Below are 25,030 nucleotides of genomic sequence, written 5' to 3' on the forward strand. Positions count from 1 at the left end.
TTGAAGTCATTTTCAAGGTCCGCCATTTCTTACTTCTTTCAGTCAGGTCAAGTTTTTAAGCTTTCTAAATCTCCGTTTTTCCAGCTAATGAAAAGAAAATAGGATTCTAGCAAGTCTCCTATCTACCTACTCCAGGACTTCTGTGAGGATCAAATGAGATGAGGCATGTGAAAACGCTTCACAGACATTTGGTTAAAGTGTAAAATATTTGCATCTGGCTATAAAGCAAGTCATGTTCCTGGGCTGAAGAAACTGCAAGGAGGCTAGTTGCTAGGGAGAGGAAGCCGGGTGTTCCTATATGATGTCATTACCCAGCGCCCACAGCCACTGTTTCCCGGCTCGGCTGTGGGCCACATTTTGCACCATGGGGTCTCATCAGCGTTGGCTGTGACTTGGTGGGCGGTTGCTCCGGGGTGGCGGCAGGGCCTGTGTCCTGCTTGGGGGAAGCTGAGTGTTACTTTGTTGGCGCCAGGTCCACGGTGCCATTTCTTTGTAAATGTCCAGTGCACATCACAGCAGCTCCTGTGTTGAGCATCTGCCCCCTGGTGGATGATGTGCGCCACAGCAACCAGTCGGATGGTCAGAGGGACACTTGGCATATTAGCCCTTTATATAGAGAGATAAGACATTGCAAATATCTTTCTAGGCACTGCTTTACCCAAATCCCTTTGTTCTCCTGCAGTCACAGGTAAATAGCAATAATAATAAGAATAACAACAACATCCTTACCAGATAAACTCAAAATTATAAAGATTCTATTTAGGAATTTCAAATTCCCAGAATACTGCATATTTAACAAAATAAGGGACTATATAATTTAAGGCTAGGTTGTTTGTCAGAATGTGACACCTGCTTAAATTTAGAAAGGATAGCGCATGATGAAAAATTTTATTCTGTTAAAATTCTGATCTGTTTACCCCTAGCCAGTTTAGCTCAGTGGATAGAGTGTTGACCTGCAAAGTGAAGGGTCCTGGGTTCGATTCTGGTCTAGGGCATGTACCTTGGCTACAGGCTCAATCCCAGGCCCTGGAAGGGGTGCTTGAGGAAGGTAACCAATCAATGTGGCTCACACTGATGTTTCTCTCTCTCTGTCTCTCCCTTGCCCTTCCACTCTCTCTAAAAAAAAAAAAAAAATCAATGGAAAAATATCCTCGGGTAAGGATTAACCAAAAAAATTTTTTTGATCTATTTATAAATGCTTTATTTAACATCCACCCCCTTTCTCTCCCTCCCTATACAGTAAAACATCTCAATAGATTTGCCTATACTCTTGGTCCTCCCATTGTCTTTTCCATCCTTCCTTAAAACCATTCCAATCAAACTTTTGTTTTCATTATTCTATCAAAACTTCCGTTGTCATATCACCAATGACATGCTGTTGCATAATCAATGGCCAGGCAACCATGATCTAATACAGTGATTTTCAACATTATTCATCTCATGGACACATAAACCAATTACTGAAATTATGCAGCATATCAAAAAATACATTTTTGCCGAAATGACAAAAAGTAGGTATAATTTTGATTCACTCACATTGACGGCTATTATTGTGTTGGCTGTTGTCATTTTTTAATTTGACAGTCTAAGGGAAAAGAGGTCAGTGTCCATGACTAAATGGTCAGGTATTGAATGTTTTAAAAATTATTGTGGCACACGGGTTGAAAATCACTGATCTAATAGCCAAACAATTGGCAAAGTCTCCAGCAAGTGGATAGTGATATCAGCATCTCTAGTTCAGACAGTAAGCAAAGGTCAGAAGGTGTCTTTAGTCTATGGTCATGGTGAAGCCACATAGTAACTTCTAAAGCCACAAAAGGCCAGGGGCAGAGGGTGTAGACATTAGGCTCAATAAGTGAAGAATCTGGTTTCAGTCCATGGGTATTTGTATATACTTTTTGCTACTTAAAATGCAGGTACTGAATGCTGATCTGCCATTTTTAACTTAAAAATGCACTAGATGAAGAAACTGCATGATCTGTCTTTCCCATAAAAACACAACTGAGTTGAATATGGTTTTAATAATTCTTCTCTGTGCTATGCCTGGTATTCTTTCAACTCAATCCATTTGGAACCAGATCTTCAAAAATGGGAACAGTCAGATTTCTATAGAACTGTATTTCTGTATTCTTTTCCATTGTGGGATAGAGAATTTCTTTTCTTCTAAATATACATTCTGAATTCTATTATCACCTATCATTGCTTTAAAAAAAAAAAAGAGCATTCTTGTTAAGGAAAAATCTAACTGTTGTGTATTTATCATATTAATCATTTTCATCCTAGGCCAGTCCCATGGAACTAATATCTTTAATTCTTGCAGTAGGTGCTTTTCCTACCTCAGATTATAATCTGTTCTTAGAATCAGGTCACATGACCTTTCTCTGAAATTACGTGTGGTTTTGTGGTTAAGAACCAGTGAAATGTCTTGAATTTATATTTTTATGCCACTTGTCAATATAAAAACTATCTGGGCCAAGAATACTTTGTTAACATTGTACCCAAAATATTGCAAAGTGTTGAAACACAGATGTTTTACACATTTGTTATCTCAGAAAATGTTAAGATCACATTTCAGTCAGAGTTATGAATTGAAAACACAGAAATTGGCTCTGGCTTCCTTAAATCATAAGGGAATTTACTGGGAAGATGTCAAGGTTGATGAGCGGCTAGAGGGCCAGTCTCAGAAAACTGGTGGGAAGAAGGGAGCCCCAAGAAGGTAATCAGAATCACAGAAAAAGTCACAGAGAGAGAACAATCTGGTCTGTTGTTGGTACTACCTGGGCAGATGATAGCCAAGGTGGGTCACAGTTACCTACCTCCTGACTCCTGTAAGACAACGGGAGAAGAAACCATACTCATTACATTACCACAGTGGTTAGTGGTCACCCCCTTCCACCCAGTGTCTGTACTGTAAAAGGTGACCTAAAAGGGTACAGTATAGCCAAAAAATCATGAAGGTCAACCACAGGCCACCCCTGAAGAAATGCCACAGAGATTCAATAGCAGCCACAACCACTTAGGTGCAATTAGGCTGAAAAGATCATCAGAAACACCCTGAAAATGAAAAAGAAAAAAAAATGGGAACAAGAATCATTGAATAGCCAGGAAAAAAGGTGAGACTCCAGGAAAGGCCAAGGGCTCTGCCTTCTAAGTCACTAAATATATTCTGATATATGTGAAATTGCGGATCTTGTTTTGAACAAAAGGAGGGTGCGTCAGAAGGAGTGACTGATAGAGGAAGCTATGCTTCACACTGCAAAGGACCTAAGTCCTCAACAGCAACACAGGATGCAACATGGTGGCAAGATAAGGAGGCCCGAATGGACACAGAAACTCAGATGAAGCAAACTTAAAAACAAATGAACCAAGGTATTACGAGTGAGGCGTACAAGTACAGGAGTGGGGGTAAGCAATGAACACACCTTGAGAGGGCTAATTTTCAGCAATAAATTAGTGTAGGTCTTCTGCCATAAGGATGTGAGAATGTTCATAGTTAGAGAGAGAGAGAGAGAGAGAGAGAGAGAGAGAGAGAGAGAGAGAAGAAGAAGAAGGAGGAGGAGGAGGAGGAGGAGGAGGAGGAGGAGGAGGAGGAGGAGGAGGAGGAGGAGGAGGAGGAGGGAGGGAGGGAAGGGGAGGGAGGGAGGGAGGGAGGGAGGGAGGAAGGAAGGAAGGAAGGAAGGAAGGAAGGAAGGAAGGAAGGAAGGAAGGAAGGAAGGGAGGAAGGAGAGTAAAATGATGTATGAATTACATGTAATTTGATAAAACTATCCCTTGGGATGTCTATTTTATTTAAATCCTACATAAAGGCCGTTGTCTGAGCTGTGAATACTCACCATACCGTGGAATACCCAGAGCATGCGCTGTTGTAATTATTAAATTGTCTGTCTCCCCTTTTGGGTTTTAAGCTCTATGAGAGAGGAGGGCATATGTATCCAAATATATTTTGTCTGTCTTTGTAAGTCCAGAAACTAATAGACTTTTTGACTCAGGGTAGGCACTTAACAATTCTGAGAGATTGTATCAGTGCATGAATAATAACTTCAGTTGCTAAAAGGCCTTACACACAGGAAAGAGAAAACCTGCTCTGCTCCCCATCTATTCAGGTCAGGAGTATGTGTTTATTTATAAATATGTGTCATGTTTTATTGACATGAATCAATACCCAGAGCTCAGTCACCAGCGCTGGTAACCAGACCCTAAAAATCACTATTTCACTGAGCTGCAACCACCCTCGGCTGAGGCTAAATAAATAAGCCTAACCATGATTCCCTATTTCAAAGACAAATCCCATAGATTGAGGTTTAAAGCAGGAATTTCATACTCATAGGCCCACAGGAGCCAGATAGCATCATCCATGAGGGTCATGGGCAAATGGGTATTGTGGTAACAATGGGGACTGAAATGCAAGAACAATGCAGGCCTTTTTCTTTTTCTTTAATATATTTTACTGATTTGAGAGAGGAAGGGAGAGGGTGAGAGAGATAGAAACATCAATGATGAGAGAGAATCACTGATCAGCCGCCTCCTGCATGCCCTCTACTGGGGATGGAGCCCACAATCCGGGCATGTGCCCCTGACCAGAATGGAACCTGGGACCCTTCAGTCCACAGGCCAATGCTCTACCCACTGAGCCAAACCAGCTATAGCTGTGCAGGTCTCTTCTAAAGGGAGCAGACACTGCTCAGCTCCAGTGAATTATTCCCAGATCTTCTGACTGGATTTTTCAACCTGAAATTCTAAAATTTGCTCATGAAACTACGCATTTTTCAAATCTGACTTATTAGAACAATAGAGAACAAAACAAATCTCTGGGCCATATCCAACTGTTGGGAATTATCAATTCATGATCGTGGCTTTAAGCCAATGAAGCAGAAGACAGACTTTGAGACTGTTGATTGACACATTCTATTCTGCCAGATCCATCAATGCCCTTCCCTTGGATTAGCTCCTCCTACTCAATGACAACTCCCAACCTTCAATGCTATCAAGCACCAGCTTGCATTGCTTTTGGTTTCTTCAGCTCACCCACTGCCGGAAGCCAATTCCAGCATGTCATAATTGCAAGAGTTTCATCAAAAGGTTGATGGAACTTGGGGACTCAACAAGGGCTGAGTCACATATGTTGTCACCTGTTGGGAATGGCTGAAGACATTTCCCCAAACCTGAAAAGGGATGATTGCTGGCTGCCAGACAGCTCAGAGCATCTTAATCTATATGTTATTGCCTCCTACTGGCCAAACACCTGAACAGCCAAGGCTAATTTCCCCCATTCTGACAATGCCTCTGTATAAGAAACCCTGACCCTTTGAAGTGTATATCTCTGCCTTGCCTTAGGACAATTTGTGTTAATAAAAAGCATGGTGTCCTGAGACCAGGAGATCTTAGTTTCTCTTAAACTAGGCTCTTCTGACCCCCAATGCCTTTCAAAATTATCTTTCATCTCTGGACTATTTAAGCTACATCTCTGGACTATTTAAGCTACGCACAGCCTTCTCCAGATTACCTGAAACCTTCTTAATGCAGGAACAAGAACCCCGGCAACCCACCTCTGGCACTTTCCTCACACAATGACACTAATTGCTACATAGTTGCTTTTAATGAGAATGGACCCTGCTTGAAACATTTAAGTGTTTGCTTTCCCTTTTGATCAACTAAATTCCATGAACTCCATCATAAAAAACTGGAATGGAGCATAGGGTGCTTTTTATTTCAGTTTTGTGTGATTGACTACATATGAGATAAAACTGATGAAAAACTTGTTGGTCATTGATATTATTTCCCCGCTTTTATTTGTGTGGTTTTTTCCTTTTATAGCTTGCAAGCTCAGTTGTTACAAGGAAAATCAATAAACAAGTTTTCAAGGAAACTTATACCCAGAGAGAAGAAAGGCCCTTTTGCCATGGAGTTATTCTTTTCCTTTTTTAAGGCTGTAATATCCACTCCACAGCCAGAGTTCACTTGCAAGTCAGCAGAAACCCTGCGTGCTTATGAGAACTCTGCTGGGAGAACAGGGCCCCCAAGTATTTTCAGAGGGATATCTTTTGTGAGTAGGACAGCTTCTGTGAATTGAATTGTTCGGAATGTCAGGCAAGATTGAAGAAAGCAAACTAATGTGGACAAGAAAATAAACCATTATCCGCATGTCCAGGGGCTAGAAAAAGAACATAGGGGCCTGGGAAATCAACTTCACTATAGGCCAGTTAAAGGGTGCAGGTCCTCTCGAGAAGCAGGTGACTTCATCTCACTGCATTTCCGTTTTCTCACATGTGAAATGGAGATTCTGACAGATTGGAATGCAAAAATGATTCCAGTTCTCCCTGCTCCTGGCTCCAACCAATTGCAATGTGATTTTGCAACTTTTTTTGCACCATGATGGAGTCTATTGCCCCATCCCTCAATTCCAGTCTTGCTTTGGTCAATAGAAGGTGATAGAAGTGATTTGATGCCAGTTCTAAGTCCAAGCCTCAAGAAAGCTTAAGCATCTCTGCTCTTTTCCCTCAGAACTCTGATACCACCAAAAGGACAAGCTCGGTTTAGACTGTCGGGGGAAGAGAGATCCTGTAAAAAAAAGTCAAGTCAGCCCATCTGTCCCAGCCAAAGTCATGGACACAGGAGAGCTAAGACAGGATCAGCAAAGTCAACCCATAGCTAACTTTCCAGCTGGCTGCAGATACAGAGCAAACCCAGTTAAGATCAGTGTAAACTACACAATTTGCAGATTTGTGCCAATGCGTTTTGCTCATTGGGTGTTTAATTGTAACAAAACAAAAACAGAGATAACAGTGGGACCTAATTCTTAGTACTATGGTTAGAACAGCGCTGGCATCAAATAAGTAATTTATCAATATTTGCTACTATTCTGGTCCATAATTTGTCAATACCACATAGAATGAGATTGGGGTAACTTCTTAAAGAATAAAATGTTTCCCAAACTGAACTCCAAAAACAAAGAAAATTAAACCTGAGATGTCTACCACAAGGTTTGTGAGATCTAATAATGACAGAATATTGACCTATTAAATTTATAGTAATTTTAATAAATTTATAAGAAAGAGCAAGCATCCTATATAATAACACCATAATATGCTAATTAGACCAGACAGCTGAATGAACTTCCAGATGTCCTTCCGGTTAAAGCCGGGGTTGCGAGGAAAGTCCAGGTCCCAGGTCCCTGCCAGCGGCCAAAGGGAAGCCAGCCCGGGTCCCAGGTGCCTGCCAGAGGGAAGCCTGGGTCCCGGATGCCAGATAGAAGCTGGTGCCGGCATCCGGGGGAAAGAAGGCCTACTCTCGCATGAATTTCGTGCATAGTGCCTCTTGCATTTTCATAATGAGAAAGAAGTAACATGTCAATGCAGTAAAAGTAATCGAAATCCAAAGCCCTTCACACTTCCTGTATAAATATCTAATATCAGATCTTTGCCCAGCTATCATGTCACCAATTAGATCAAACATCAAACCTCTCCCTTGCAAAATGGACAGTAACACTTTTATTACCTGATTAATTGACCGGGTAGTTTTGGAAAATGCTGAATTTTATATCTTCCTTCTGTAGTTTTATGATGCTCATTTGAATACAAGTCTCTGAAAATCCTGCTATAAAGAAACCTCTTTAACTTTGTTTAACCCAGCATTTCTTAAAATTAGTGAGCCATGAAACCTTTTATCCTTTTGTCTATTTCTATGTAAAACTCATTGAGTTCAGTAGCACTAGGTTCCAGTGAGCACACTTGTGAAGAGACATTCGGGATGCAGCAGCAAAAAGTGGTCTTTCAACATCAGGCTGGGCGTCTGAATTCCTGGAAGAGCCCAGAGGGAACCCGGCCCTCTCTATATTAACTTAATTGTATCAATGCACAGATAAATGAGCATGCTGAGGAGGAACTCACCGGTGCATATGGAAGTGGGAGTCAGTTTCTCAATGTGGAGCTAAAACAGTTTGCTTGAAATTGGCACCATCTCTAATACAAAATACTTCAGGAACATCTGTGGCATTTAACTATTTGTAAATGATAAGGAAAGTGACAAACTGAAGACAGATTTCTCGGTCCCATCCCAGCCCAACCCTCTAAGGGGGTTAAGTACTGGAAGCACAGGGTTACAGAGCACGCAGCTGTGTGCTCCCACACCAGGTTCAATGTTGGGACTGCCTTAACTGAACATCTGGCTAACGATGGGCCTTCCATTTATGAGCAGCACTTACCCACAGCATCTGCTCCCCAAGAGGAGATTACATGGGTCAAGAAACTGCAGCATGCTTCCAATGTTTGCCTCATCACCTACAAACGTAACTCAGCCACTGTCATGAGGAAAATCTTGGTAAGCTATTTTTAGTAGTAGTTCTAAAATAGCAATACACACAAAAAATGATGATCTTATGAACTTAAGCCAATAATTCTTGACTACAACTTCAGCATGAATGAAATTATTTCTTTAGCTTATGTCCTAGCCCACCTTCCACTTACTGCAGCAACTAAAACATTTTTTTTAACCTTAAAAGTGATAAGGGTATAACATTTACATTAGTATTTTTCCTTGGGAGAACTGTTTCAGTAAAGAACATGTTTTCATAATTCTCTTTCTTAGCTTTTCCTAATATATTTTTAAAACGCATTGAAATCAGAATTTTTCCAAGGGGGAAAAATGGGAATAAGTCTACATTTTTTAATTTTATTTTAAAACTAGAGGCCTGGTGCATGAATTTGTGCATGGGTGGGGTCTCTCAGCCTGGCAGGTGATCGAGGCCTATTAGGGGGATAGCTGGCCAGGGGGAGGGACCCCGGGAGGTTGGTCAGCTGGCCCCCCAATTAGGGCCCCGGGGGAAGGGGCCACAGGAGGTTGGCTGTGGGAGTGCACTGACCATTAGGGGGCAGCTCTTACATTGATTGTCTGCCCCCTGATGGTCAGTACACATCATAGCAACTGGTCAATCGGTCGTTCGGTTGTAACAGTCACGTAGGCTTTTATATATATAGATATGCTTGGTACTTGGTCAAATCATAGCCAATCACCTAAGATTGAATTCTATCTGATGATTAAAATCTAACAGATTAGTCTGAATCTTCCTGCTAATGTGAATCTGATTTGACTGGATATTAATGACATTATTTAAAAATAACATTACTAGTGTCTAATAAACATTGGCCAATACTATAATTTTCTTATTGATTTCTGGGGGTGGGGGTGGGGGGGGAAATGAGATGCTTTTTTACCTGGTGCTTTAAGGATTAAACAATTGTGTGTATTATAATTCATGCGAAAATATCTTTTTTTTTCTTCAGTTTCTAGATTGTTTTCTTTATCAACTGGTGAGCAAATACCCATTACACTCTTTGGCATATTTCAAAATGTTCTGAGTATTTTGAAACAACAGAGCACAGATCCAGGAAAGTTTAGACAGTTCTAAGTAAACAGTGTACAGATGTGGATGCTGAAAAATTTATACCACACAGTCTTCTGATGGGCCGAAGCACTGAAAATGCTTCTTCTACAAAAACAGAACGAAACAAACCCAAAGCACAAATACTCCTGCAATCATGGCATAAATTAATCATAAAGTATTGAAACAGAAGTTTAGAGCTTTGGCAACAGATATAATTTCTAACAAAGTACTCATCCTCACACATGGTTCTTCATGCCATCTCATTGGTGAACAGAATACTAGAAGGAGAAGTAATTGTTCACGTAAACAAAAACCCCAGTTTAAAAAAACAATTTCAAAATATTTTATGATGCTTATCATCCTCCTCATATTTCAAGAAATACTTCTTATACTTTTAAAATAAGTACTTACTATTCTCAGACAGTGTTCTAATAAAGTAGCAATTGTTTTTTGTTTTTACCAATGAAGGCCACAGAAACCCTGGGAGGTTGCTGCTGACATCTAGTGGTATAATTTTAAAAATACCAAATGCATTAAAAATGCAGGTACCTAGAGATAGAAAGGAACAAACATACGTATATATGCACTTTCAAAGTGCAATGGACATCCCACATTACCAATTATTTGCCTCTGCCCACACCACTCTGCCTGTAATGACTTGCTTCCCTTTCCAAAGTACTTTGAGTACCGCAAAACCGAAGAAATAGAAACTAACACGAGGGCTAAAGCATTAAAGGAACCAATTCCCTCAAAATCCTTAGTCCTCTACTGGGAATTACCAGTTCCCTGAGAGCCCCAACTCCCAAAGGCCCTGTCTCAATCCCAGTGGTCCTAATTTCGTCTCAACTTCCCAAATAATCCTAGTCCTTTCCCAACCTCCATACCTCGAGTGTAGGCACTTCCAGGGCCCCAGCCTAAAGAGACTCTGCTGTGGAGCTGGGAAGATGTTATTTCAGACTTCATATCCACAAGCATCCACACGCATCCAAAATGGCCACAAAATTCCTAGGCATGAAATTCAACCACTATTGAAAACTTAAAAATAGCTATCATGGATTGCTTTAATGACTTCCAACCATCCACATGAATGATGATATACAGAAGAACATGGAAGAAATTGACATTGATGTGAAAAATGATAGGAACAAGGAGATAGCTTCTACAAGCTTGTGAAAGGACTTTTTTATCCAATGATATGTTTTTATTGATTTGAGAGAGAGAGGAAGGAAAAGAGAGAAAAACATTGACCAGTTGACCAAGGATCAAACCTGCAACCTAGGTATGTGCCCTGACCGGGAATCAAAGCTCCAACTTTTTGGTGTATGGGGCAACGCTCCAACCAACTAATAAGCCATGCCAGCCAGGACTAAAAGGATGTATTTTGTACCCTCTGTATGCCTTTATGTATGGTGTACGTGTGTGTGTGTGTGTATTCTGTGCATGCGCGCACAGAATAAGAGACTCTCAAATTTTGCATGTACTTCCACTCTAGCTAGAACACTTGTGAAGGTAGTAGGTAAACAATGAACTGATAGATGAATGAATAAATGGATAAGGTAGCAAATTACAATACACTTTTTCTACTGATCCTGATGTTAGATAAGCAATATCCTCAAAAGGCAGTGTTGGCTTTCGGCAAAAGTATCTTTGTTGTGTAGCTCAAGTTAGATGTTTCTCCAGTGACATGTGCAAAGTGGCACAAAGCCAACGGGGAATACAATTAGGCAATCTCTCTTTGGTAAAGAGAGTGTGTTTCAATAGTTGAAAATTATTTGCTTTATATATTAGTATATTTGAATATTGATTTTATTCTCATTGAAAGAGAATAAAGGGAAAGTAGATTTTCAAGGTATTCCTAATTACAAAGCATAGCTAAATTATAACTCTCATAGTAAGGAATGTTTTAGCCTTTTAAATATTCCTTCAATGGAAATCCTCGAGATGGAAGGAGCTCATTCATTTCAATTTATCTACTTCACTTACAAGTGGGGGTAACAGTGGTGACAGATGGATCTACTTTAATCATGTTGAAGGGGACAAAAATCTCATATCTGCATGTGTACTTTTACATATAATAAAAAAACTGTGTGTATATATATACATATACACACACACACATACATGCACACATGAGAACCATTACATAGCATTATATGCAAATCAGCGTGACAGATACTAGGCAACCATACCGAGTGAATATAGATTAAGAGAGAGAAATTGATGTTGTATAATGAGGGATTCAAAAGATTCTGTAAAGAGAAGTTTTCTGGTTATATGTAGACTTTGGAATATAGGGGAAATAAGATCGGGTATTCAGAGTGGAGTTTTCAGCATAAGAAAAAGACAAAAATATTTAGGGTCTGTTATGGAATAGGAGATTAAAAAAATAGGGTAAGTAACACAGGTTGAGAATCGGTGGAAAAACTTAAATATTAGCAGGAGTTGATCATAGACAATGCTATAACTTATAGTCTTGGGAGTGTTTTTTAAGTTTTAAGAAAATGAAGTATCCCACAGAATCTAATACTCAGAAGAGTAAAGGCTGATGAGTACTTTTGCAAATAACAGAAATCATGAGAACCAAAAAGGCAAATTCATAAAAATTATCATAATAACTCTCATGTAAATTCCTCTTTAAAAATTACTTTTTAATCACATCTCCATGAAAATGTTCCAATGTTTTATTTCCTGATTTTCAGTTTAAATTCTCTTTGGGAGCATGTTTGGCCTGATGTTGTAGCCATATTTCTGCAAAGTACTGTATATGTCGTACATGTAATCTAATTCAGACAATGTGACAATTACATCACTATTTTTATCGCGTGCCATAGAAATGCTTCTAATGCTCATTTAAATTCATGGTCATTAACTTATTAATCAACCTGCAAGTTTTGAGGCTTTACTTTCATTATTATGTTGCAGTATGTATGTAATAAATAATATACAATATAATTTGTGGTAAGCTCTTAAAATATCAGAAGATTTTGATCCTTTTAAGTCTCAACTAAATCTCAGCAAGCATTATTACCACAACATTTTCTACAGCCAGTAATAATAAACACGATGAAACAAATCTCTAAACAAATCTCTTGTATCTTTATAACTTAGTTTTAGTGCTCTTGAACATAAAAAACCCTACACACTAGCCTTATGACAGTTGGTTTCCAATTCTCAAAATTGTGTTTATATTAAACTTAGATTTCAACCTAAAGTACATTAAAAAATTACTGCATCCTTAATATAAATTGAGGATTGATATTACAATTATATTTTCCTACAGAAAAATTCAGATATATTTAAGAATAAAATTTAACATTCCTGCATAATAAAAATAAATTTCAGGCATGACATTTTCTTAATTGAAATTCAATTTATTTTCAGGACATATAAACCTATATAAAAATGAAACAGAATAATAGTGTCTTTTTTTTTTTTTTACATAATCTCACCAGATATATAGAAGGATATTCAGTCCTGACTAGTTAAAGTGCCTCTCTCTGGATGACAAAATTAAGAATATTGTCACTAGATTACATAAATAACTTCACATAATAATATATAACATGAAGAGCTATTTATATGCCCCTTTTAAAATGGTTGAATGTAGAACTTTCAGGTATCCTTATACCCAAAAGTGCTTGCTAATCCAATAGGTTGCTCTCTGAGCTCTATTGCCAGAGTTAATCCTACACAATAGGAGTGGGTTAGTCCTCATGTGCAACTGAGAAAACTGACCAGTCCCATTCATCTAAAAATAGCACCATCACTAATGCATCTGAATAGTCTTTTATTTAAACACTAGAGGCCTGGTGCATGAAATTCTTGTACTGGTATGGGGGAGGCGGGGGTCCCTCAGCCAAGCCTGGGACCCATCACTCCTTACCGCCTACCTGCTTGCTACTCCTTACCACTCGGCTCACTGCTCCTTAGCACTGCCACAGAGGCAGGAGAAGCCACCACTGCTGCGCTCACCAGCCGTGAGCCCGGCTTCTGGCTGAGTGGTGCTCCCCCTGTGGGAGCGCACTGACCACCAGGGGGCAGCTCCTGCATTGAGCGTCTGCCCCCTGGTGGTAAGTGCACATCATAGCGACCAGTCGTTCTGGTCGTTCCGCCATAACGATTGCTTAGGCTTTTATTATATAGAATGAAACATAAATATTCCATCTAAGATATTAGAGACACGGCATCAGCTCATTAGCATTCATTGTCTAACAGAAACTGTTTATAAGATTGCAAACACCCCTATTTCATGGAATCCAAATGACCAGTTTAGAGAGATGACAACATAAACACCATTTCTCCCATCCCAGGTCACTCCTTCACACTCTACTCCCAGCATTTGCACAAACACACATGTCCTAGAACATTGTCCTTCGGGAGTTTTATCAGACCAAAATCACTTGGATTCTGGCTAAATACAGAACTGTTCCTTTATTCTCATGATGGGAGGAAACACATTTTATATTCTGGGTACACAATGCTAGAAATCCTACTCATTTAATGGAAATTTCCCCTTCCCACCCAACTTTCCCTTTCCTACATTCAATTCAAAGTGTTTTCATGTCTTAAACAAACAAAAGACTAATAAAACAACAGGTGCATATGTACATTTGTATGCACATGAACATGAACATATACATGAACATGTACATACCTCTGAAAAAATAATTTCACAGGAATGAATCCTGGATAGTCTGTGCTCCTTTTATCCTAATGGGCATGGATCCTTGACCCTCCCCACTGGCTTCAACTCATTCCATGTCTTTCTTTCTCTTACTGTGTCATCGCCCATCAATTCCCCCTCAACAAGCACTTTTCTACTACTTATCTCCTATGTCTACATCACATAGCTCAGTGTCAACATCTTCCACATACAGTCTAGGTATCAGTGCTCATTGCAATGTCTCTCTGTGGGGAGTCACAGTTAATAGTGCTATGCAAAATGCAGCTCTCCATTGATGTCACTAACTATTTAAGAATATTTTATAGATTCCATTAAAATTTTAGTATATCTAAAACTTGAATAGAGTGCCTACAATTCCAAACCGCCTTTAGGAGAGAGAAGCTGCTTCCTTAAGGGATTTACATCTCCTTTGAAGTATCAACTGAAATCAGAAATAAGTATAAACACCCAATTTGTAATTCAACCTAACAATTTATTTTTGCTCAACTGCAAATTCAAGGTCAGAAACCAGTTTTCTGCTGATGTCCATTAAATTTAAATGCTACCTTTGTTTCAACACTCATTTGTTTTCAGGAATTTGACAATTTGTCAAAAGTAAAACCCAATCAGTTTCAATTAGACCCCAATAGTCTAATATACATTTCAATAAATCTCTTATGCATATACATACGGTAACATCCTACCTTCATAGCTCTATAAATAGATAACATTCATTGAATATATGGGTATAATGGCCATCACAGTTCTAACTTTTTAGAAACCTTACTGAAAAAAAAAATGCTTTTAGATAGTACCTTTATTCATAAAATATGCACATGTATATCTGTAGCTTACATTTTATTCACCCATATATATCATTAGGATATTTGTATAAGTGTTCATATTTTTAAGCCAACATATGTAAATAAATCACATAGCAATTTCAAAATTTAGCAACTATATATGCAACTGTTAAGCATAATCAGGCATGCTATTCAACAACTGTATGATATAATTCAGTCTTTCCAAAGAAAATATGATTTGTATGATGGTGTCTTCATAAAACTCAAGAGTTTGAGAGGAATCTGAGCTGAAATTTTTTTGCATATTCAAACAGTAATATGCAAAACCATCTGACTAATGCTTGAATAAAAGGAAACTCTTATCAATGTTCTCTGACAAGAATCTAATTCTCTTATTGTAAATGTGAACAAACTAATTGGAGTTCTTGCCAAACAAAGAGAACACATTCTCCTAGTCAAGATCCTATTCCTATATTATGATAAATGTAGGGTCAGAAAATTGACCATTATCCACAATGTTTTGATACCCTAAAATATGTTTAAAATTTTACTGTTATTTCATAATATGGTATTCCTTATAAACCATTCCCTCTACTTTTCAGGTAATGATTTACTATTACATATTCAATAGCTAAAACCAGTAATCAAGGAAACCAATGAGTTTAATGTATCAGAGTTAAACAGACTAAAAAATATATCAATTCACAATAAGTATTACCTTGGTCTGATTTTTCATAAGAGAGTGCAGATCTCTTGCCAGGTAACACCATTTCTTTGGGTTCTGTGGGCAAAGAGAAAAGAGATTAATAAAAACAACCTTTCTTTTTACTCTTTAAGTGCTTCTTAAGGAAGATTCATTAGTAATAAAGGTCAGAGAAGAAAATCATTTAACAAAATATTCAGCAGCTGCCATGGGAATCACTTGTTTAAATGCCAAATAACTTCCCCAACAGTCCCCTCGCCCCTGCAGCCCAGAACAGGGGTATCTGTGGCAGATACTCAGCCCAGTCTTCTTTGCTTGTCTCTGTCTTCTCGCATGGGAACAAGATTCTCACTTGAGCAAGAAGAAACATTAGCTTCCATCATGTGAAAAGATCAGATGTAAGCCACGTTGAGACAGAACATTTACTTGGAGTACAACTGACTGAAATGGAATTTGCAATTATCTAAACTTACCTTCCTCCCTCCCCCAGTGTGTATGGGTTTTTAAATATTCATGAAAGTTTGGCTTTCTATTCTGTTTTTCCACAAAAGTGATAAAATGAGATATTGTGAGAATCTTCTGTAAATAATTGCAGATTACCCTCCTCATGAGATACAATTTTAGAGCTTTTCCATGCTGCAGTGAGGAGGAAAGTACTTTATAGAAGTCAAAAGTTATGAAAATATATCTTATTCCCTCCCTTAGCATATAGCAATCTGAGGAGTATCCCATAAAAGATTTTATTGCATCATTATCTGAATGTGCAGATTGGAGGATAAGAAATTCAAGACTGAGCAATAGCTTTCCAGAAAGGACTGTCATGTAGATAGGTGAGACATTTAAATTCACCCCTTAAGAAAGTTATTTGAAGAAATGTTAACAGTTAAAAGCAACACTGATTAATTGGCTATAACAGTCATTATAAGAATAGTCATATAAATGCAATCACCATATCTTACTAGCTGTGGAACTTGTGCAAGTAAATTAAACTCTGTAAGCCTTCATTTTTCATCTGTAATACTGGAATAACAATTATTTCTACTCCATAGAGCTGATAGGATAAATAAATGAGATAAATATATATAAAGGACATAGAACTAATGAATGTTAGCTAATATAATTATCAACATCATTATGACTCCTTTTTATCATCATTCTCCTTTTAAAAATATGCATCATCTGTATCTTGCATTATATGTTGACCCAAAGTCAAATCTTCTTCCATTACCATAAATTTGACTCCTTTTCCCTTTACTAGCTCCCTCACTCGAAACCTAAATAATTTTATTAACCAATGTCACCCCAATAAATTTCACACTGGACAGTACCTAATTTGCCTACTGCTTAATCTGACTCTGATAGCAAAGGAAATGCAGGTCTTTGGGCAAGTGAGGCGAACAGACTGAGTAGCATTTCAGGAAGATGAGAAAGCTGCCAACCACTTCACTGCAGTGGCTCCCCTTCATTTTGCTGAGGATTTTAGTTCAAAGAAGCCCTCCAAGAAATTGTGCTAAACTTCAGGATTCACTTAAAGCAAATGACCATTTCCTACTCTTGGGTACACTCAATCCAATTCTGAAAACACCTAGTGACACCCCCCCCCCCCCACACACACACACACACACTGCAAACTAGGGTTTCTAACAGACTTTAGAGAAAACAAATAAAAATGACTCAAGAGAAATAGTTTAGTGGAGGAAACATCTATAGAGAATTATTTCAAGGAATTGCTGAAAATACCATCATGAAACAATATATAATGTGTTGAAGCAACAGGAAGTATTGAAAGAATATTCCGCAATCAGGAAAGAGGTGTTTAAAAAATAATCTTAAAAGATTAATCAGGACAGCTGAACTTGTACTCACTGGCTGACAATCGGTCCTGTTCACAAGAGGGTACTCTGAAAGACTAAATCTGACAGGTAGGTAAGTAGGGATATGTCTTTCCAAGGAGCTTGGACAATACATTAGAGAAACTGGAAGTGTACGCATTAGACAGGAACTGGAAGTGTACAAAAACATGACGAGCAGCTTATCACGGGGCTGACCTGCAGTGCCCACTGTGTTTCTCCTCAACCTTTAATAAAAGTGCCAGTTTCTGCCACGTGAGTATATAAGGAGAGTGGGCATTCTGCAGCCCAGCAGTGGGTTCTCACCAGAACCCAGACGGCATTCACACCCTGATCTTGGATTTCTAGCCTCCAGACTGAGGTCAGGAAAGCGTTGTTTCATGGAACCAAGTCAGGAGAGTTCCCATGGGAGCAGCAGCCAGCAGCATCAGACGAGGAGAGCAGTCACAAAATCAGGATTGAAGAGTGCTCAGGGTCTTGGCATTTAGACCGGTTATTGGTGTCCTCCTGTCTAACCGAGTATCAAGGAAATCTTTCAAGTCTTCCTAACGATGTGCATCCCTGCACTCTTGCAGATGCATGGAGTGCCTCAAGCCTTCTCTGGATGTGCTCATGAGGACACTGGGGCTGAAGCATGGGCTTCTGATTTACCCTGCCCAGCGTGAGAGAGTGTCCCACCTACACGATGAGGTCAGACTGTTGTTCACAGTTCAGTGTCAGCAATCGCCACCTACATGGTCTATTGCGGAGCCAGCACGTGCTAATGAGCATTTCACATGAGCTAGCTTGTTTAATCTTTGCAACAGTCCTACCATATTGGTATACTGATTCTCCCATTATATGGATGGGAAAAGTGGTACACGTTCCTATCAGACAACTGTTACCTTCAGATCCAGGGTTTGGTTGATTTCTATGCACCGTGTCACATGCCCAGAGATTCCAATTAATTTCCTAGGGTGGTGTTGGATATCAGTATTTTTTAAAGCTTCCTGGGTGATTCTAATGTGCATTTGGGGCTGAGAATCGCCTGGGGCCTGGTGGCTAAGCTCATATTCATAATCAAAACTTAAAAAATAAAAAATCCATACACTTCTTTATTTATGGTGCCTATGAATTCCCTAACCTAGATATTTGTTCACTAAACAAACTGGCTTTAAATAAAATTAAGTTTAAATCAGATTGCTACTAAAATTTAAAAGGAAAGTTTCTGAAGGCATTAAAGAAGAGAAACACTGGTAGCACCACTGGGAAGAAAATGGACAAGATATAAAGAGGTGTCTCCAGTAGTTGCATCCCTGATAGGGATAATTAAGAAACACTGCTTCAGACTCAAAACTCATACTGTGTATTGTGAAAGAGTGCGGCACACATAATTAGAAATAAACTAGGAAGGGACTTTGAGTCACACCAACAACGGCCCCTAACTCCAGGGTACAGACACCAAGTAGAATTACACCTCTGTGGGTTGAACTGTTTCCCTCAACAGATATGTTCAAGTACCACCCTAGTGCCTGTGAATGGGATCTCATTTGTAAACAGTCTTTCTAGAGGTCATTAAAATGTAAGCTAAGATGACATTATATGGGGGAGGGTAAACTCTTAATCCAATATGACTGATGTCCTTATGAGACAAATATAAACACACACACACAGGAGAGTGTCATGTGAAGACAAAGAGACAGAGGGAGCTCACCATGTGATTAGGAGGGCAGAGATCAGAGGGATGCATCTGCAAGCCAAGGAGTGCCAGGAATTGCAGCAACCCCAGAAGCTAAGAGAAAATTAATGGAACAGAGGATCTCCTAGAATAAATTCTAGGATCTAGAGCTTTCAGAAAGAACATGTTGACATTTTTTTTTGGACTTGCAGCCTCCAGAACTGTGAGAAAACAAATGCCTCTTGTTCTAAGACACCCAGTTTGTGGTCATTTGTTACAGTAGTTCCAAGATATTAATGCAACAGCTTTTGAGCCAATATGAACTAGGGTCTTATCTATATACCCTGATCAATTGGAGCTTTAACATTAAGTCACCAAACATATTCTCAATTTGTAAATTAAAATACCCAGCTGGGATCTGCTGCAAGTGGAAACCAACAGCCAATGACGAGCATCCTATATTTTTACCCCAGGTCTTTCTTCTCTAACCATTTAATAATCTTGGTTCCAATACCTCTGGAATATGGAAGTAGAGTGAAAGAGGAAAGGTAGGATAAGAGGAGGTAAATGGTCACTGGGGTAAGAGAACTGGTATGTATTTAAGCTGATTCTCAACCGGTGTTTGCTTCCCCTTCTCCAATCATTGGGGACTTGATATGAGTCATACTGTCTCACTTTATCACTTACTATAGCCACAGCTCTGAGCGACAGCTTTGGCTTCTATCTGTTGAGACCAGTTCAGTCCCTGGGCAGCCTAATGGGACAGGACCTAGAGAGCCTCGTGACAGTGCTCTCACATGCATGGTCCACATCTGTTCCCCAGGGAACTCTCTAACTAACCCTGGGAAAATAGGTGAATCCCAATACAGCACTGCTACTTTGCTCGACTATAAACTGCCCACTAGCTCATTTCTTGGTCTTTAGATTCATTACTATTTTGATGACCACCCCAAAACTTCAGAAGACACATATTACACTCTCACCAAGTCTCCTTGAAGTACCTCTTTCTAGCAATAAGAGGGGAAAAAAGAAAAAAACCCACAACCTACCTCCTTGTGATATTCCCAGTGGACCCTCAGTTCATGCCCCACAAATCTGCTTTTAATCTCCAAATATCCTACCCCTGTTGGAGTATGAATGTAAAAGTTATCTAAAAGTGCTCATGCTCCTACTGGGGAATTTCTACAAGGTGATCTATTTCATAAATCACTTTGATGTCTGGTAGCTATTCCCTTTAGGGCTCCAAATTTTCCAATTTTACAATCTATAATATTAGTTTATATAATTTGAGCTTTAAGAGACCCATGAGAGAAGCAGCTGAAAATTGTACAGTATGTCGACTGGATATACTTTTTCTTAAGTTTCCTGAACATTCCATGAATTTTACATTGTTCTCCAATATAATCTGTCCTACTCAGTTAGGCAGAGTGCTAATGGCTCCCATGTTGTCTCTCCCAGTTCCATTCTCCTTGTCTATTCCTCCTCGTTGCGGTTCAATTCTTTTCAGCACCTTCCAAATTTACCACCCTGTCAACGCTTTAATGCCAACTTCTGCACAAAGTGATCCCTGGGTGCGGTGGACTCTGTTGATTTATGATTCGCTGACCTCGTGTAGCAATTACAGTTAACGCCTATAATTTATATCGCCTTCTTAGATAGCCTTATACTGTCACGTCTCCCCAACTATATTTTGAGTTCCTCAAGGTCAGTTATTGTATCTTTTGCCTATCACCTAAGTCCTTCATTACTTAATTCAATGTTCAGCACACAGGAAGGAAGTTCCCAATAAGTATGCACCCACTTGCTAGGTATTAAATACCTATCAACAAAGATAAGACAGAGCTAACTTATGTGGCATAAATATCTTACCATGTCTGATGATAGAAATTACATAACCAGACCTTATTGCCACATAAAAGTTAAAGAATATTTGAGCAAACTAATATGTCAGGTTTAAAAAAAGGCAGCTAACAAAGGAATATGAAAGAGGTACAGACCATCATATAATAAGGATGCTGCTATTTGGGAATATATCCACATGCAAAGGTTTTTCATTTTTCTGTGTCGATAATTTTAAATCCATTTTAATAAATAATAATATACATTTAAAATTAAAATAATAGCCCTGGTCTGATAGCTCAGGAGCATTGTCCTGATACACCAAGGTTGCAGGTACAATCCCGGGTCAGGGCAGATACAAGAATCAACCAATGAGTACATGAATAAGTGGAACAATAAACCAATTTCTCTCTCTCTCTCTCTCTCTCTCTCTCTCTCTCTCTCTCTCTCTCTCTCTCTCTCTCTCTCTCTTTCTCTGTTCTCCCCATCTCCCCTACTCCCTCTCCTTCTTTCTCTAAAATAAATAAATAAATTTTTTAATTAAAATAATGAGTCCACAGAAGAACTATTAGTTTTATTAGTAAGTTTAGTAACGTTACTGAATTCAGGGTCATTATACAAAATTCAGTTGTGCTACTACATAACAACAAAGAAATTTTAAAATAGAAATTATACATTTAAAATTGAATTTAAAAATCTCAAATACCCTGGAATAAATCTAACAAGAAATGTTATGACCCCTACACCAAAAACCTAGAAAACATTATTTAGAGAAAATAAAGCAGACAAATGAATGGAAAGAGATACACCTTACTCATATTGTTAGATTCAATACTATAAAGATGTTAATTCTATTACAAAGATTGATTTGTGTATTTAGTATAATAACAATTGAAATTCCAGTAGTTTGTTTTTTAATTTTAAGTTAACAAGCTAACATTTCTACAGAAATGCAAAGGGTGGACATATGCACACCATATGGCTGGGAAAATTTCATTTCTAGGTTTATGTAACTACTTTAAATGCATACAATGGTTGCCAAAATTATGTACAAGAATGTTTATAGTACAGATATCCATTAACTATAGAACTGATGAACAAATGAAGATCTATTCAAACAATAAAATGCTATATATATTAATGAGAATGAACGAACCACAGTTATATCACCAACAATGATAATCATCAGAAACAATGTTTAGGGGAAAGATCATAAATAAAAAAATACATACTACATGACATAATTTCTATAAAATGTTGGCAAGGAGGGACCTCTTGTTTGATATAAGTGACCAGGAGAGGATATACGGGGAGCTTTTGAGGTACTAATACTATTCTTTCTTGAGCTGGCACCTGGATCTTCAGGTGTGTTCACTTTGCAAAAATGTATCGATACTCTAGCCGGTTCAGCTCAATGGATAGAGTGTCGGTCTGCAGACTGAGGGGTCCTGGGTTGGATTCCGGTCAGGGGCACATGCCTGATTATGGGCTCAATCCGCAGTAGGGTGCATGCAGGAGACAGCCTATCAATGATTCTCTCTCATCATTGATGTTTCTATCTCTCTCTCCCTCTACCTTCCTCTCTGAAATCAATAAAAATATTATTTTTTAAAATGTATCAAGCTGTACACTGTAGATTTGCTCACTTTTCCATATGAATGTTATACTCAATAGTTTACTTTCTTTTTTTTTTTCTGTTCATCAGATTATTTATTCACTTGATTCTTAGATTCACTTGTTGATAGATGCATATTTGTTGTTCATAATTTGTATCTTTACCTTTTTCTTCCTCTTCCTCTTCTTAAAGGATACCTTTCAGCATTTCATATAATCCTGGTTTGGTGGTGATGAACTCCTTTAGCTTTTCCTTATCTGTGAAGCTCTTTATCTGACCTTCAATTCTGAATGATAGCTTTGCTGGATAAAGTAATCTTGGTTGTAGGTTCTTGGCATTCATCACTTTGAATATTTCTTGCCACTCCCTTCTGGCCTGCAAAGTTTCTGTTGAGAAATCAGCTGACAGTCGTATGGGTATTCCCTTGTAGGTAACTGAGTTTCTTTCTCTTGCTGTTTTTAAGATTCTCTCTTTATCTTTTGCTCTTGGCATTTTAATGATGATGTGTCTTGGTGTGGTCCTCTTTGGATTCCTTTTGTTTGGGGTTCTCCGCGCTTCTTGGACCTGTAAGTCCATTTCTTTCACCAGGTGGGGGAAGTTTTCTGTCATTATTTCTTCAAATAGGTTTTCAATATCTTGCTCTCTCTCATCTTCTGGCACCCCTATAATTCTGATGTTGGTACGCTTGAAGCTGTCCCAGAGGCTCCTTACACTATCCTCGCATTTTTGGATTCTTTTTTCATTTTGCTTTTCCGGTTGGGTGTTTTTTGCTTCCTCGCATTTCAAATCATTGACTTGATTCTTGCGCTCCTCTGGTCTGCTGTCGGGAGTCTGTATAATATTCGTTATTTCAGTCCGTGTATGCTTAATTTCTAGTTGGTTCCCCAATATAACATCGAGGGTCTCATTAGTTTTCTTGTAGATCTCATTAAGTTTATCGGCGGCTTCTAAACAGTTCTTGAGAGACCTTAAAAGTGTGGTTCTGAACTCTATATCTTCCATTGACAATTTTGTCCTGTTTCTTTGTCTCCGCATTTTGTTATGCTTCCTTGGTGCACCCCCTAGTGGTCTTTGTTCGCAGTCTTATAGTTAAACCTTGATTGTTGTAGCTAATACCAGGGAGGGTTTGACCTCCAGGCCAAGTGGCTATGAGAATCAGCTGTGTCAGCAGTGAGAGAACTTCTGTCCTCTAGGGAGGTGCTAATCTAGCCTTTGCCTGAGGCTATCTGGCAAATGGCTCTGTGCGGGGCTTGGTCGGGGCGGGTTGCACAGGATCAACAGGGCCGGCTGAGCGAGCAGTTATGGCGGCTCTCAGTCCTGTCCCCAGGGGCTCTGTCTCTCTGAGTCCCAGCACCCGCTGCAAAGCTCGGAGAGAAAGCTGCACTCGCTCTGACCGAAGCCAGACAGTCCCGCTTCTCCCGTTTGAGTCTGGGTCCCTAAAGACTCGGCTGTATCTGGAGCTCAGAGTCTGCGACTCCCTCCCGATTGAAAACGCCAACCGCGCCCTCCGCCGCCAGCCTGCTCCGCGCACTCCGCACCTCAGAATTTGACTTCAGCACTGCGCCTCCTCTGAGTGTCCGTATGCGTTTCTCTTTCCTCCTAGTTGTAGGACTTCCACTCAGCCAGCGTTCCTGTCAATAGTTTACTTTCTTAACGGCATTAGAATCTCCACCCACCTGTATGTACCACTTGAAAAAAAAAAAAGGCACAAATGATTTTAAAGATAATCCCTGATTTTAAAGATAATAAGGAAGAAATAAAGGAGCAGATTCCAATCTGCACATTATCTACAGGTGTGGTAATTCAGAACAGCATATGGTACAGAACATTGGTGTTTTCCCTGGAACACAAGCTATTTTCCATATTTTCAACAAATAATATTCCTCCTCAAATCACTTATTCATTGTTGGCTTTGTTTAATAAAAAGGGATCTGTCACAAAAATGCATGTATATTCCATGTTAAAGCACATTGGTATTTTTTTTTAATATATTTTATTGATTTTTTTTTACAGAGAGGAAGGGAGAGAGATAGAGAGTTAGAAACATCGATGAGAGAGAAACATCGATCAGCTGCCTCCTGCACATCTCCTACTGGGGATATGCCCGCAACCCAGGTATATGCCCTTGACCGGAATCGAGCCTGGGACCTTTCAGTCCGCAGGCCGACGCTCTATCCACTGAGCCAAACCGGTTTCGGCAAGCACATTGGTATTTTTAACATATACAAACATATTTGTATATTTGTATATATTGAGAAATTTTTTTTTTGAGAAATTTTTATTATTGAGCTACACTAACCAGAAAACATCTAGAGTCAGATGGTAAACATTATACCTGACCTTTGAAGGTATTTCCTTTTGCAAATACTAAAACTGCTACCAGTTGGACTCCTTTATAATTTTCCCTTGTTTATTATGTTATGAAACAATTATTTCAGAAAAGAAAAACACAAACAAAATAATGGTTTAGAATTATAGGTTTTTATAACTGTCTGCATTTAAACTTTGGAAAGGAAATATA

The 25,030-nt window shown here is 38.9% G+C and overlaps 1 protein-coding gene across 3 annotated transcripts in view; it reads right to left on the reverse strand.

Annotated features, from left to right (window-relative positions):
• The window catches only part of INPP4B (inositol polyphosphate-4-phosphatase type II B), a 563,010-nt gene that overhangs the window by 450,525 nt on the left and 87,455 nt on the right, over nucleotides 1-25,030 (reverse strand). For all 3 annotated transcript variants that reach the window (XM_036311860.1, XM_036311863.1, XM_036311861.1), the window contains exon 2: nucleotides 15,564-15,626. The gene's annotated coding sequence lies outside the window, so the exon portion shown is untranslated. The remainder of the gene's footprint in view (nucleotides 1-15,563; nucleotides 15,627-25,030) is intronic.

This window comes from Myotis myotis, unplaced genomic scaffold (assembly GCF_014108235.1).
Source record: "Myotis myotis isolate mMyoMyo1 unplaced genomic scaffold, mMyoMyo1.p scaffold_m19_p_6, whole genome shotgun sequence".
Classification (NCBI taxonomy): domain Eukaryota; kingdom Metazoa; phylum Chordata; class Mammalia; order Chiroptera; family Vespertilionidae; genus Myotis; species Myotis myotis.